We start from the raw sequence: 14,804 nt of genomic DNA on the forward strand, positions 1-14,804 counted from the left end.
CTTTTATTTACACGCTCCCCTGTATCAAAAAGCACCAGACTGCCCCGTGTGAGGCTCGAACTCACGACCTTCAGATTATGAGACTGACGCGCTGCCTAACTGCGCCAACGAGGCACGGGCTGTGACTAGTTGTGAGCGGTGAACCACTAGCTTCTAGACCATCTGCCATTCGGTGCAGCTCCAACAGTACTGCTCACCCTTAGCCGTCACGTCAGGATGGCCGAGCGGTCTAAGGCGCTGCGTTCAGGTCGCAGTCTCCCCTGGAGGCGTGGGTTCGAATCCCACTTCTGACAAACCCAACCTTTGGCTGTGGGCTCAAGCTAGAGTCTTTAACCCTCTGGCAGGTTTACCCAGAAATGCATTAATGTGGACCAAGCACTGCATTTCTGTTCATGCTAGAATTAACCAAACATTACAGTAACACTGACCTGCATTACATGGACTTTAAAGTAACACTTTAGTGCAATGTATGGGATTATATGGCAATTTTCTTGGAATTTCAAGTCATGACATTTCATGAAATTGGACATGTGTATAGAATGGAATTCAACGGAATTTCATGGACTACCATGTTGTGATGTTTACCGGAAGAAGAACTAGTTTATGGAAGGCTGTTCGTGTTTTTTTGGGGGGGTGGGGGATGCAATGTGATTCTTGGAGTTTGACTGTGATGTCGTGGACTGAAGTTTTGGGGATGCAGTAGAATTTCATGGCAAGGATTCTTGGAAATTTCTTGGAATGAAATGTCATGGGTTTTGGGGCATGGGGTGGAGTGTCATGGCATAAGATTCAAGGAATGTCATGTAAGACATTACATTAGCATTGACAAGACATGTCATTAGAACGAAAGAATTGTATTAGCCTTAACACAACATTGTAACAACACTGACGCATATTACATGAATATGAGAGTAATACCATTACTGCCTTTGTCCAACATTAGTCCTACAAAGACACTGGATTTCAATTACATTGCACATGAAGAAATGAACAAACGCACAAAAGGGAATACAGAAAGCAGCTCTTTTATTTACACGCTCCCCTGTATCAAAAAGCACCAGACTGCCCCGTGTGAGGCTCGAACTCACGACCTTCAGATTATGAGACTGACGCGCTGCCTAACTGCGCCAACGAGGCACGGGCTGTGACTAGTTGTGAGCGGTGAACCACTAGCTTCTAGACCATCTGCCATTCGGTGCAGCTCCAACAGTACTGCTCACCCTTAGCCGTCACGTCAGGATGGCTGAGCGGTCTAAGGCGCTGCGTTCAGGTCGCAGTCTCCCCTGGAGGCGTGGGTTCGAATCCCACTTCTGACAAACCCAACCTTTGGCTGTGGGCTCAAGCTAGAGTCTTTAACCCTCTGGCAGGTTTACCCAGAAATGCATTAATGTGGACCAAGCACTGCATTTCTGTTCATGCTAGAATTAACCAAACATTACAGTTACACTGACCTGTATTACATGGACTTTAAAGTAACACTTTAGTGCAATGTATGGGATTATATGGCAATTTTCTTGGAATTTCAAGTCATGACATTTCATGAAATTGGATGTGTATAGAATGGAATTCAACGGAATTTCATGGACTACCATGTTGTGATGTTTACCGGAAGAAGAACTAGTTTATGGAAGGCTGTTTGTGTTTTTTTGGGGGGTGGGGGATGCAATGTGATTCTTGGAGTTTGACTGTGATGTCGTGGACTGAAGTTTTGGGGATGCAGTAGAATTTCATGGCAAGGATTCTTGGAAATTTCTTGGAATGAAATGTCATGGGTTTTGGGGCATGGGGTGGAGTGTCATGGCATAAGATTCAAGGAATGTCATGTAAGACATTACATTAGCATTGACAAGACATGTCATTAGAACGAAAGAATTGTATTAGCCTTAACACAACATTGTAACAACACTGACGCATATTACATGAATATGAGAGTAATACCATTACTGCCTTTGTCCAACATTAGTCCTACAAAGACACTGGATTTCAATTACATTGCACATGAAGAAATGAACAAACGCACAAAAGGGAATACAGAAAGCAGCTCTTTTATTTACACGCTCCCCTGTATCAAAAAGCACCAGACTGCCCCGTGTGAGGCTCAAACTCACGACCTTCAGATTATGAGACTGACGCGCTGCCTAACTGCGCCAACGAGGCACGGGCTGTGACTAGTTGTGAGCGGTGAACCACTAGCTTCTAGACCATCTGCCATTCGGTGCAGGTCCAACAGTACTGCTCACCCTTAGCCGTCACGTCAGGATGGCCGAGCGGTCTAAGGCGCTGCGTTCAGGTCGCAGTCTCCCCTGGAGGCGTGGGTTCGAATCCCACTTCTGACAAACCCAAACTTTGGCTGTGGGCTCAAGCTAGAGTCTTTAACCCTCTGGCAGGTTTACCCAGAAATGCATTAATGTGGACCAAGCACTGCATTTCTGTTCATGCTAGAATTAACCAAACATTACAGTAACACTGACCTGCATTACATGGACTTTAAAGTAACACTTTAGTGCAATGTATGGGATTATATGGCAATTTTCTTGGAATTTCAAGTCATGACATTTCATGAAATTGGACGTGTATAGAATGGAATTCAACGGAATTTCATGGACTACCATGTTGTGATGTTTACCGGAAGAAGAACTAGTTTATGGAAGGCTGTTCGTGTTTTTTTGGGGGGTGGGGGATGCAATGTGATTCTTGGAGTTTGACTGTGATGTCGTGGACTGAAGTTTTGGGGATGCAGTAGAATTTCATGGCAAGGATTCTTGGAAATTTCTTGGAATGAAATGTCATGGGTTTTGGGGCATTGGGTGGAGTGTCATGGCATAAGATTCAAGGAATGTCATGTAAGACATTACATTAGCATTGACAAGACATGTCATTAGAACGAAAGAATTGTTTTAGCCTTAACACAACATTGTAACAACACTGAGGCATATTACATGAATATGAGAGTAATACCATTACTGCCTTTGTCCAACATTAGTCCTACAAAGACACTGGATTTCAATTACATTGCACATGAAGAAATGAACAAACGCACAAAAGGGAATACAGAAAGCAGCTCTTTTATTTACACGCTCCCCTGTATCAAAAAGCACCAGACTGCCCCGTGTGAGGCTCGAACTCACGACCTTCAGATTATGAGACTGACGCGCTGCCTAACTGCGCCAACGAGGCACGGGCTGTGACTAGTTGTGAGCGGTGAACCACTAGCTTCTAGACCATCTGCCATTCGGTGCAGCTCCAACAGTACTGCTCACCCTTAGCCGTCACGTCAGGATGGCCGAGCGGTCTAAGGCGCTGCGTTCAGGTCGCAGTCTCCCCTGGAGGCGTGGGTTTGAATCCCACTTCTGAAAAACCCAACCTTTGGCTGTGGGCTCAAGCTAGAGTCTTTAACCCTCTGGCAGGTTTACCCAGAAATGCATTAATGTGGACCAAGCACTGCATTTCTGTTCATGCTAGAATTAACCAAACATTACAGTAACACTGACCTGCATTACATGGACTTTAAAGTAACACTTTAGTGCAATGTATGGGATTATATGGCAATTTTCTTGGAATTTCAAGTCATGACATTTCATGAAATTGGACATGTGTATAGAATGGAATTCAACGGAATTTCATGGACTACCATGTTGTGATGTTTACCGGAAGAAGAACTAGTTTATGGAAGGCTGTTCATGTTTTTTGGGGGGGTGGGGGATGCAATGTGATTCTTGGAGTTTGACTGTGATGTCGTGGACTGAAGTTTTGGGGATGCAGTAGAATTTCATGGCAAGGATTCTTGGAAATTTCTTGGAATGAAATGTCATGGGTTTTGGGGCATTGGGTGGAGTGTCATGGCATAAGATTCAAGGAATGTCATGTAAGACATTACATTAGCATTGACAAGACATGTCATTAGAACGAAAGAATTGTATTAGCCTTAACACAACATTGTAACAACACTGACGCATATTACATGAATATGAGAGTAATACCATTACTGCCTTTGTCCAACATTAGTCCTACAAAGACACTGGATTTCAATTACATTGCACATGAAGAAATGAACAAACGCACAAAAGGGAATACAGAAAGCAGCTCTTTTATTTACACGCTCCCCTGTATCAAAAAGCACCAGACTGCCCCGTGTGAGGCTCGAACTCACGACCTTCAGATTATGAGACTGACGCGCTGCCTAACTGCGCCAACGAGGCACGGGCTGTGACTAGTTGTGAGCGGTGAACCACTAGCTTCTAGACCATCTGCCATTCGGTGCAGGTCCAACAGTACTGCTCACCCTTAGCCGTCACGTCAGGATGGCCGAGCGGTCTAAGGCGCTGCGTTCAGGTCGCAGTCTCCCCTGGAGGCGTGGGTTCGAATCCCACTTCTGACAAACCCAACCTTTGGCTGTGGGCTCAAGCTAGAGTCTTTAACCCTCTGGCAGGTTTACCCAGAAATGCATTAATGTGGACCAAGCACTGCATTTCTGTTCATGCTAGAATTAACCAAACATTACAGTTACACTGACCTGTATTACATGGACTTTAAAGTAACACTTTAGTGCAATGTATGGGATTATATGGCAATTTTCTTGGAATTTCAAGTCATGACATTTCATGAAATTGGATGTGTATAGAATGGAATTCAACGGAATTTCATGGACTACCATGTTGTGATGTTTACCGGAAGAAGAACTAGTTTATGGAAGGCTGTTTGTGTTTTTTTGGGGGGTGGGGGATGCAATGTGATTCTTGGAGTTTGACTGTGATGTCGTGGACTGAAGTTTTGGGGATGCAGTAGAATTTCATGGCAAGGATTCTTGGAAATTTCTTGGAATGAAATGTCATGGGTTTTGGGGCATGGGGTGGAGTGTCATGGCATAAGATTCAAGGAATGTCATGTAAGACATTACATTAGCATTGACAAGACATGTCATTAGAACGAAAGAATTGTATTAGCCTTAACACAACATTGTAACAACACTGACGCATATTACATGAATATGAGAGTAATACCATTACTGCCTTTGTCCAACATTAGTCCTACAAAGACACTGGATTTCAATTACATTGCACATGAAGAAATGAACAAACGCACAAAAGGGAATACAGAAAGCAGCTCTTTTATTTACACGCTCCCCTGTATCAAAAAGCACCAGACTGCCCCGTGTGAGGCTCGAACTCACGACCTTCAGATTATGAGACTGACGCGCTGCCTAACTGCGCCAACGAGGCACGGGCTGTGACTAGTTGTGAGCGGTGAACCACTAGCTTCTAGACCATCTGCCATTCGGTGCAGCTCCAACAGTACTGCTCACCCTTAGCTGTCACGTCAGGATGGCCGAGCGGTCTAAGGCGCTGCGTTCAGGTCGCAGTCTCCCCTGGAGGCGTGGGTTCGAATCCCACTTCTGACAAACCCAACCTTTGGCTGTGGGCTCAAGCTAGAGTCTTTAACCCTCTGGCAGGTTTACCCAGAAATGCATTAATGTGGACCAAGCACTGCATTTCTGTTCATGCTAGAATTAACCAAACATTACAGTTACACTGACCTGTATTACATGGACTTTAAAGTAACACTTTAGTGCAATGTATGGGATTATATGGCAATTTTCTTGGAATTTCAAGTCATGACATTTCATGAAATTGGACATGTGTATAGAATGGAATTCAACGGAATTTCATGGACTACCATGTTGTGATGTTTACCGGAAGAAGAACTAGTTTATGGAAGGCTGTTCGTGTTTTTTTGGGGGGTGGGGGATGCAATGTGATTCTTGGAGTTTGACTGTGATGTCGTGGACTGAAGTTTTGGGGATGCAGTAGAATTTCATGGCAAGGATTCTTGGAAATTTCTTGGAATGAAATGTCATGGGTTTTGGGGCATTGGGTGGAGTGTCATGGCATAAGATTCAAGGAATGTCATGTAAGACATTACATTAGCATTGACAAGACATGTCATTAGAACGAAAGAATTGTATTAGCCTTAACACAACATTGTAACAACACTGACGCATATTACATGAATATGAGAGTAATACCATTACTGCCTTTGTCCAACATTAATCCTACAAAAACACTGGATTTCAATTACATTGCACATGAAGAAATGAACAAACGCACAAAAGGGAATACAGAAAGCAGCTCTTTTATTTACACGCTCCCCTGTATCAAAAAGCACCAGACTGCCCCGTGTGAGGCTCGAACTCACGACCTTCAGATTATGAGACTGACGCGCTGCCTAACTGCGCCAACGAGGCACGGGCTGTGACTAGTTGTGAGCGGTGAACCACTAGCTTCTAGACCATCTGCCATTCGGTGCAGCTCCAACAGTACTGCTCACCCTTAGCCGTCACGTCAGGATGGCCGAGCGGTCTAAGGCGCTGCGTTCAGGTCGCAGTCTCCCCTGGAGGCGTGGGTTTGAATCCCACTTCTGAAAAACCCAACCTTTGGCTGTGGGCTCAAGCTAGAGTCTTTAACCCTCTGGCAGGTTTACCCAGAAATGCATTAATGTGGACCAAGCACTGCATTTCTGTTCATGCTAGAATTAACCAAACATTACAGTAACACTGACCTGCATTACATGGACTTTAAAGTAACACTTTAGTGCAATGTATGGGATTATATGGCAATTTTCTTGGAATTTCAAGTCATGACATTTCATGAAATTGGACATGTGTATAGAATGGAATTCAACGGAATTTCATGGACTACCATGTTGTGATGTTTACCGGAAGAAGAACTAGTTTATGGAAGGCTGTTCATGTTTTTTGGGGGGGGTGGGGGATGCAATGTGATTCTTGGAGTTTGACTGTGATGTCGTGGACTGAAGTTTTGGGGATGCAGTAGAATTTCATGGCAAGGATTCTTGGAAATTTCTTGGAATGAAATGTCATGGGTTTTGGGGCATTGGGTGGAGTGTCATGGCATAAGATTCAAGGAATGTCATGTAAGACATTACATTAGCATTGACAAGACATGTCATTAGAACGAAAGAATTGTATTAGCCTTAACACAACATTGTAACAACACTGACGCATATTACATGAATATGAGAGTAATACCATTACTGCCTTTGTCCAACATTGGTCCTACAAAGACACTGGATTTCAATTACATTGCACATGAAGAAATGAACAAACGCACAAAAGGGAATACAGAAAGCAGCTCTTTTATTTACACGCTCCCCTGTATCAAAAAGCACCAGACTGCCCCGTGTGAGGCTCGAACTCACGACCTTCAGATTATGAGACTGACGCGCTGCCTAACTGCGCCAACGAGGCACGGGCTGTGACTAGTTGTGAGCGGTGAACCACTAGCTTCTAGACCATCTGCCATTCGGTGCAGCTCCAACAGTACTGCTCACCCTTAGCCGTCACGTCAGGATGGCCGAGCGGTCTAAGGCGCTGCGTTCAGGTCGCAGTCTCCCCTGGAGGCGTGGGTTCGAATCCCACTTCTGACAAACCCAACCTTTGGCTGTGGGCTCAAGCTAGAGTCTTTAACCCTCTGGCAGGTTTACCCAGAAATGCATTAATGTGGACCAAGCACTGCATTTCTGTTCATGCTAGAATTAACCAAACATTACAGTTACACTGACCTGTATTACATGGACTTTAAAGTAACACTTTAGTGCAATGTATGGGATTATATGGCAATTTTCTTGGAATTTCAAGTCATGACATTTCATGAAATTGGACGTGTATAGAATGGAATTCAACGGAATTTCATGGACTACCATGTTGTGATGTTTACCGGAAGAAGAACTAGTTTATGGAAGGCTGTTCGTGTTTTTTTGGGGGGTGGGGGATGCAATGTGATTCTTGGAGTTTGACTGTGATGTCGTGGACTGAAGTTTTGGGGATGCAGTAGAATTTCATGGCAAGGATTCTTGGAAATTTCTTGGAATGAAATGTCATGGGTTTTGGGGCATGGGGTGGAGTGTCATGGCATAAGATTCAAGGAATGTCATGTAAGACATTACATTAGCATTGACAAGACATGTCATTAGAACGAAAGAATTGTATTAGCCTTAACACAACATTGTAACAACACTGACGCATAATACATGAATATGAGAGTAATACCATTACTGCCTTTGTCCAACATTAGTCCTACAAAGACACTGGATTTCAATTACATTGCACATGAAGAAATGAACAAACGCACAAAAGGGAATACAGAAAGCAGCTCTTTTATTTACACGCTCCCCTGTATCAAAAAGCACCAGACTGCCCCGTGTGAGGCTCGAACTCACGACCTTCAGATTATGAGACTGACGCGCTGCCTAACTGCGCCAACGAGGCACGGGCTGTGACTAGTTGTGAGCGGTGAACCACTAGCTTCTAGACCATCTGCCATTCGGTGAAGCTCCAACAGTACTGCTCACCCTTAGCCGTCACGTCAGGATGGCTGAGCGGTCTAAGGCGCTGCGTTCAGGTCGCAGTCTCCCCTGGAGGCGTGAGTTCGAATCCCACTTCTGACAAACCCAACCTTTGGCTGTGGGCTCAAGCTAGAGTCTTTAACCCTCTGGCAGGTTTACCCAGAAATGCATTAATGTGGACCAAGCACTGCATTTCTGTTCATGCTAGAATTAACCAAACATTACAGTAACACTGACCTGCATTACATGGACTTTAAAGTAACACTTTAAAGTGTTAAAACACTTTAAAGTGTTAAAATATCCCATACAATGTATGGGATTATATGGCAATTTTCTTGGAATTTCAAGTCATGACATTTCATGAAATTGGACATGTGTATAGAATGGAATTCAACGGAATTTCATGGACTACCATGTTGTGATGTTTACCGGAAGAAGAACTAGTTTATGGAAGGCTGTTCGTGTTTTTTTGGGGGGTGGGGGATGCAATGTGATTCTTGGAGTTTGACTGTGATGTCGTGGACTGAAGTTTTGGGGATGCAGTAGAATTTCATGGCAAGGATTCTTGGAAATTTCTTGGAATGAAATGTCATGGGTTTTGGGGCATGGGGTGGAGTGTCATGGCATAAGATTCAAGGAATGTCATGTAAGACATTACATTAGCATTGACAAGACATGTCATTAGAACGAAAGAATTGTATTAGCCTTAACACAACATTGTAACAACACTGACGCATATTACATGAATATGAGAGTAATACCATTACTGCCTTTGTCCAACATTAGTCCTACAAAGACACTGGATTTCAATTACATTGCACATGAAGAAATGAACAAACGCACAAAAGGGAATACAGAAAGCAGCTCTTTTATTTACACGCTCCCCTGTATCAAAAAGCACCAGACTGCCCCGTGTGAGGCTCGAACTCACGACCTTCAGATTATGAGACTGACGCGCTGCCTAACTGCGCCAACGAGGCACGGGCTGTGACTAGTTGTGAGCGGTGAACCACTAGCTTCTAGACCATCTGCCATTCGGTGAAGCTCCAACAGTACTGCTCACCCTTAGCCGTCACGTCAGGATGGCCGAGCGGTCTAAGGCGCTGCGTTCAGGTCGCAGTCTCCCCTGGAGGCGTGGGTTCGAATCCCACTTCTGACAAACCCAACCTTTGGCTGTGGGCTCAAGCTAGAGTCTTTAACCCTCTGGCAGGTTTACCCAGAAATGCATTAATGTGGACCAAGCACTGCATTTCTGTTCATGCTAGAATTAACCAAACATTACAGTAACACTGACCTGCATTACATGGACTTTAAAGTAACACTTTAGTGCAATGTATGGGATTATATGGCAATTTTCTTGGAATTTCAAGTCATGACATTTCATGAAATTGGACATGTGTATAGAATGGAATTCAACGGAATTTCATGGACTACCATGTTGTGATGTTTACCGGAAGAAGAACTAGTTTATGGAAGGCTGTTCATGTTTTTTTGGGGGGTGGGGGATGCAATGTGATTCTTGGAGTTTGACTGTGATGTCGTGGACTGAAGTTTTGGGGATGCAGTAGAATTTCATGGCAAGGATTCTTGGAAATTTCTTGGAATGAAATGTCATGGGTTTTGGGGCATTGGGTGGAGTGTCATGGCATAAGATTCAAGGAATGTCATGTAAGACATTACATTAGCATTGACAAGACATGTCATTAGAACGAAAGAATTGTATTAGCCTTAACACAACATTGTAACAACACTGACGCATATTACATGAATATGAGAGTAATAACATTACTGCCTTTGTCCAACATTAGTCCTACAAAGACACTGGATTTCAATTACATTGCACATGAAGAAATGAACGAACGCACAAAAGGGAATACAGAAAGCAGCTCTTTTATTTACACGCTCCCCTGTATCAAAAAGCACCAGACTGCCCCGTGTGAGGCTCGAACTCACGACCTTCAGATTATGAGACTGACGCGCTGCCTAACTGCGCCAACGAGGCACGGGCTGTGACTAGTTGTGAGCGGTGAACCACTAGCTTCTAGACCATCTGCCATTCGGTGCAGCTCCAACAGTACTGCTCACCCTTGGCCGTCACGTCAGGATGGCCGAGCGGTCTAAGGCGCTGCGTTCAGGTCGCAGTCTCCCCTGGAGGCGTGGGTTCGAATCCCACTTCTGACAAACCCAACCTTTGGCTGTGGGCTCAAGCTAGAGTCTTTAACCCTCTGGCAGGTTTACCCAGAAATGCATTAATGTGGACCAAGCACTGCATTTCTGTTCATGCTAGAATTAACCAAACATTACAGTAACACTGACCTGCATTACATGGACTTTAAAGTAACACTTTAAAGTGTTAAAATATCCCATATAATCCCATGGGATTATATGGCAATTTTCTTGGAATTTCAAGTCATGACATTTCATGAAATTGGACATGTGTATAGAATGGAATTCAACGGAATTTCATGGACTACCATGTTGTGATGTTTACCGGAAGAAGAACTAGTTTATGGAAGGCTGTTCGTGTTTTTTTTCGGGGGTGGGGGATGCAATGTGATTCTTGGAGTTTGACTGTGATGTCGTGGACTGAAGTTTTGGGGATGCAGTAGAATTTCATGGCAAGGATTCTTGGAAATTTCTTGGAATGAAATGTCATGGGTTTTGGGGCATGGGGTGGAGTGTCATGGCATAAGATTCAAGGAATGTCATGTAAGACATTACATTAGCATTGACAAGACATGTCATTAGAACGAAAGAATTGTATTAGCCTTAACACAACATTGTAACAACACTGACGCATAATACATGAATATGAGAGTAATACCATTACTGCCTTTGTCCAACATTAATCCTACAAAAACACTGGATTTCAATTACATTGCACATGAAGAAATGAACAAACGCACAAAAGGGAATACAGAAAGCAGCTCTTTTATTTACACGCTCCCCTGTATCAAAAAGCACCAGACTGCCCCGTGTGAGGCTCGAACTCACGACCTTCAGATTATGAGACTGACGCGCTGCCTAACTGCGCCAACGAGGCACGGGCTGTGACTAGTTGTGAGCGGTGAACCACTAGCTTCTAGACCATCTGCCATTCGGTGCAGCTCCAACAGTACTGCTCACCCTTAGCCGTCACGTCAGGATGGCCGAGCGGTCTAAGGCGCTGCGTTCAGGTCGCAGTCTCCCCTGGAGGCCTGGGTTCGAATCCCACTTCTGACAAACCCAACCTTTGGCTGTGGGCTCAAGCTAGAGTCTTTAACCCTCTGGCAGGTTTACCCAGAAATGCATTAATGTGGACCAAGCACTGCATTTCTGTTCATGCTAGAATTAACCAAACATTACAGTAACACTGACCTGCATTACATGGACTTTAAAGTAACACTTTAGTGCAATGTATGGGATTATATGGCAATTTTCTTGGAATTTCAAGTCATGACATTTCATGAAATTGGACATGTGTATAGAATGGAATTCAACGGAATTTCATGGACTACCATGTTGTGATGTTTACCGGAAGAAGAACTAGTTTATGGAAGGCTGTTCATGTTTTTTTGGGGGGTGGGGGATGCAATGTGATTCTTGGAGTTTGACTGTGATGTCGTGGACTGAAGTTTTGGGGATGCAGTAGAATTTCATGGCAAGGATTCTTGGAAATTTCTTGGAATGAAATGTCATGGGTTTTGGGGCATTGGGTGGAGTGTCATGGCATAAGATTCAAGGAATGTCATGTAAGACATTACATTAGCATTGACAAGACATGTCATTAGAACGAAAGAATTGTATTAGCCTTAACACAACATTGTAACAACACTGACGCATATTACATGAATATGAGAGTAATAACATTACTGCCTTTGTCCAACATTAGTCCTACAAAGACACTGGATTTCAATTACATTGCACATGAAGAAATGAACAAACGCACAAAAGGGAATACAGAAAGCAGCTCTTTTATTTACACGCTCCCCTGTATCAAAAAGCACCAGACTGCCCCGTGTGAGGCTCGAACTCACGACCTTCAGATTATGAGACTGACGCGCTGCCTAACTGCGCCAACGAGGCACGGGCTGTGACTAGTTGTGAGCGGTGAACCACTAGCTTCTAGACCATCTGCCATTCGGTGCAGCTCCAACAGTACTGCTCACCCTTAGCCGTCACGTCAGGATGGCCGAGCGGTCTAAGGCGCTGCGTTCAGGTCGCAGTCTCCCCTGGAGGCGTGGGTTCGAATCCCACTTCTGACAAACCCAACCTTTGGCTGTGGGCTCAAGCTAGAGTCTTTAACCCTCTGGCAGGTTTACCCAGAAATGCATTAATGTGGACCAAGCACTGCATTTCTGTTCATGCTAGAATTAACCAAACATTACAGTAACACTGACCTGCATTACATGGACTTTAAAGTAACACTTTAGTGCAATGTATGGGATTATATGGCAATTTTCTTGGAATTTCAAGTCATGACATTTCATGAAATTGGACATGTGTATAGAATGGAATTCAACGGAATTTCATGGACTACCATGTTGTGATGTTTACCGGAAGAAGAACTAGTTTATGGAAGGCTGTTCGTGTTTTTTTTGGGGGGTGGGGGATGCAATGTGATTCTTGGAGTTTGACTGTGATGTCGTGGACTGAAGTTTTGGGGATGCAGTAGAATTTCATGGCAAGGATTCTTGGAAATTTCTTGGAATGAAATGTCATGGGTTTTGGGGCATGGGGTGGAGTGTCATGGCATAAGATTCAAGGAATGTCATGTAAGACATTACATTAGCATTGACAAGACATGTCATTAGAACGAAAGAATTGTATTAGCCTTAACACAACATTGTAACAACACTGACGCATATTACATGAATATGAGAGTAATACCATTACTGCCTTTGTCCAACATTAGTCCTACAAAGACACTGGATTTCAATTACATTGCACATGAAGAAATGAACAAACGCACAAAAGGGAATACAGAAAGCAGCTCTTTTATTTACACGCTCCCCTGTATCAAAAAGCACCAGACTGCCCCGTGTGAGGCTCGAACTCACGACCTTCAGATTATGAGACTGACGGGCTGCCTAACTGCGCCAACGAGGCACGGGCTGTGACTAGTTGTGAGCGGTGAACCACTAGCTTCTAGACCATCTGCCATTCGGTGCAGCTCCAACAGTACTGCTCACCCTTAGCCGTCACGTCAGGATGGCCGAGCGGTCTAAGGCGCTGCGTTCAGGTCGCAGTCTCCCCTGGAGGCATGGGTTCGAATCCCACTTCGGACAAACCCAACCTTTGGCTGTGGGCTCAAGCTAGAGTCTTTAACCCTCTGGCAGGTTTACCCAGAAATGCATTAATGTGGACCAAGCACTGCATTTCTGTTCATGCTAGAATTAACCAAACATTACAGTTACACTGACCTGTATTACATGGACTTTAAAGTAACACTTTAGTGCAATGTATGGGATTATATGGCAATTTTCTTGGAATTTCAAGTCATGACATTTCATGAAATTGGACGTGTATAGAATGGAATTCAACGGAATTTCATGGACTACCATGTTGTGATGTTTACCGGAAGAAGAACTAGTTTATGGAAGGCTGTTCATGTTTTTTGGGGGGGTGGGGGATGCAATGTGATTCTTGGAGTTTGACTGTGATGTCGTGGACTGAAGTTTTGGGGATGCAGTAGAATTTCATGGCAAGGATTCTTGGAAATTTCTTGGAATGAAATGTCATGGGTTTTGGGGCATTGGGTGGAGTGTCATGGCATAAGATTCAAGGAATGTCATGTAAGACATTACATTAGCATTGACAAGACATGTCATTAGAACGAAAGAATTGTATTAGCCTTAACACAACATTGTAACAACACTGACGCATATTACATGAATATGAGAGTAATAACATTACTGCCTTTGTCCAACATTAGTCCTACAAAGACACTGGATTTCAATTACATTGCACATAAAGAAATGAACAAACGCACAAAAGGGAATACAGAAAGCAGCTCTTTTATTTACACGCTCCCCTGTATCAAAAAGCACCAGACTGCCCCGTGTGAGGCTCGAACTCACGACCTTCAGATTATGAGACTGACGCGCTGCCTAACTGCGCCAACGAGGCACGGGCTGTGACTAGTTGTGAGCGGTGAACCACTAGCTTCTAGACCATCTGCCATTCGGTGCAGCTCCAACAGTACTGCTCACCCTTAGCCGTCACGTCAGGATGGCCGAGCGGTCTAAGGCGCTGCGTTCAGGTCGCAGTCTCCCCTGGAGGCGTGGGTTCGAATCCCACTTCTGACAAACCCAACCTTTGGCTGTGGGCTCAAGCTAGAGTCTTTAACCCTCTGGCAGGTTTACCCAGAAATGCATTAATGTGGACCAAGCACTGCATTTCTGTTCATGCTAGAATTAACCAAACATTACAGTAACACTGACCTGCATTACATGGACTTTAAA

This window comes from Scardinius erythrophthalmus (genome assembly GCF_964197995.2).
Source record: "Scardinius erythrophthalmus genome assembly, chromosome: 4".
Lineage (NCBI taxonomy): Eukaryota > Metazoa > Chordata > Actinopteri > Cypriniformes > Leuciscidae > Scardinius > Scardinius erythrophthalmus.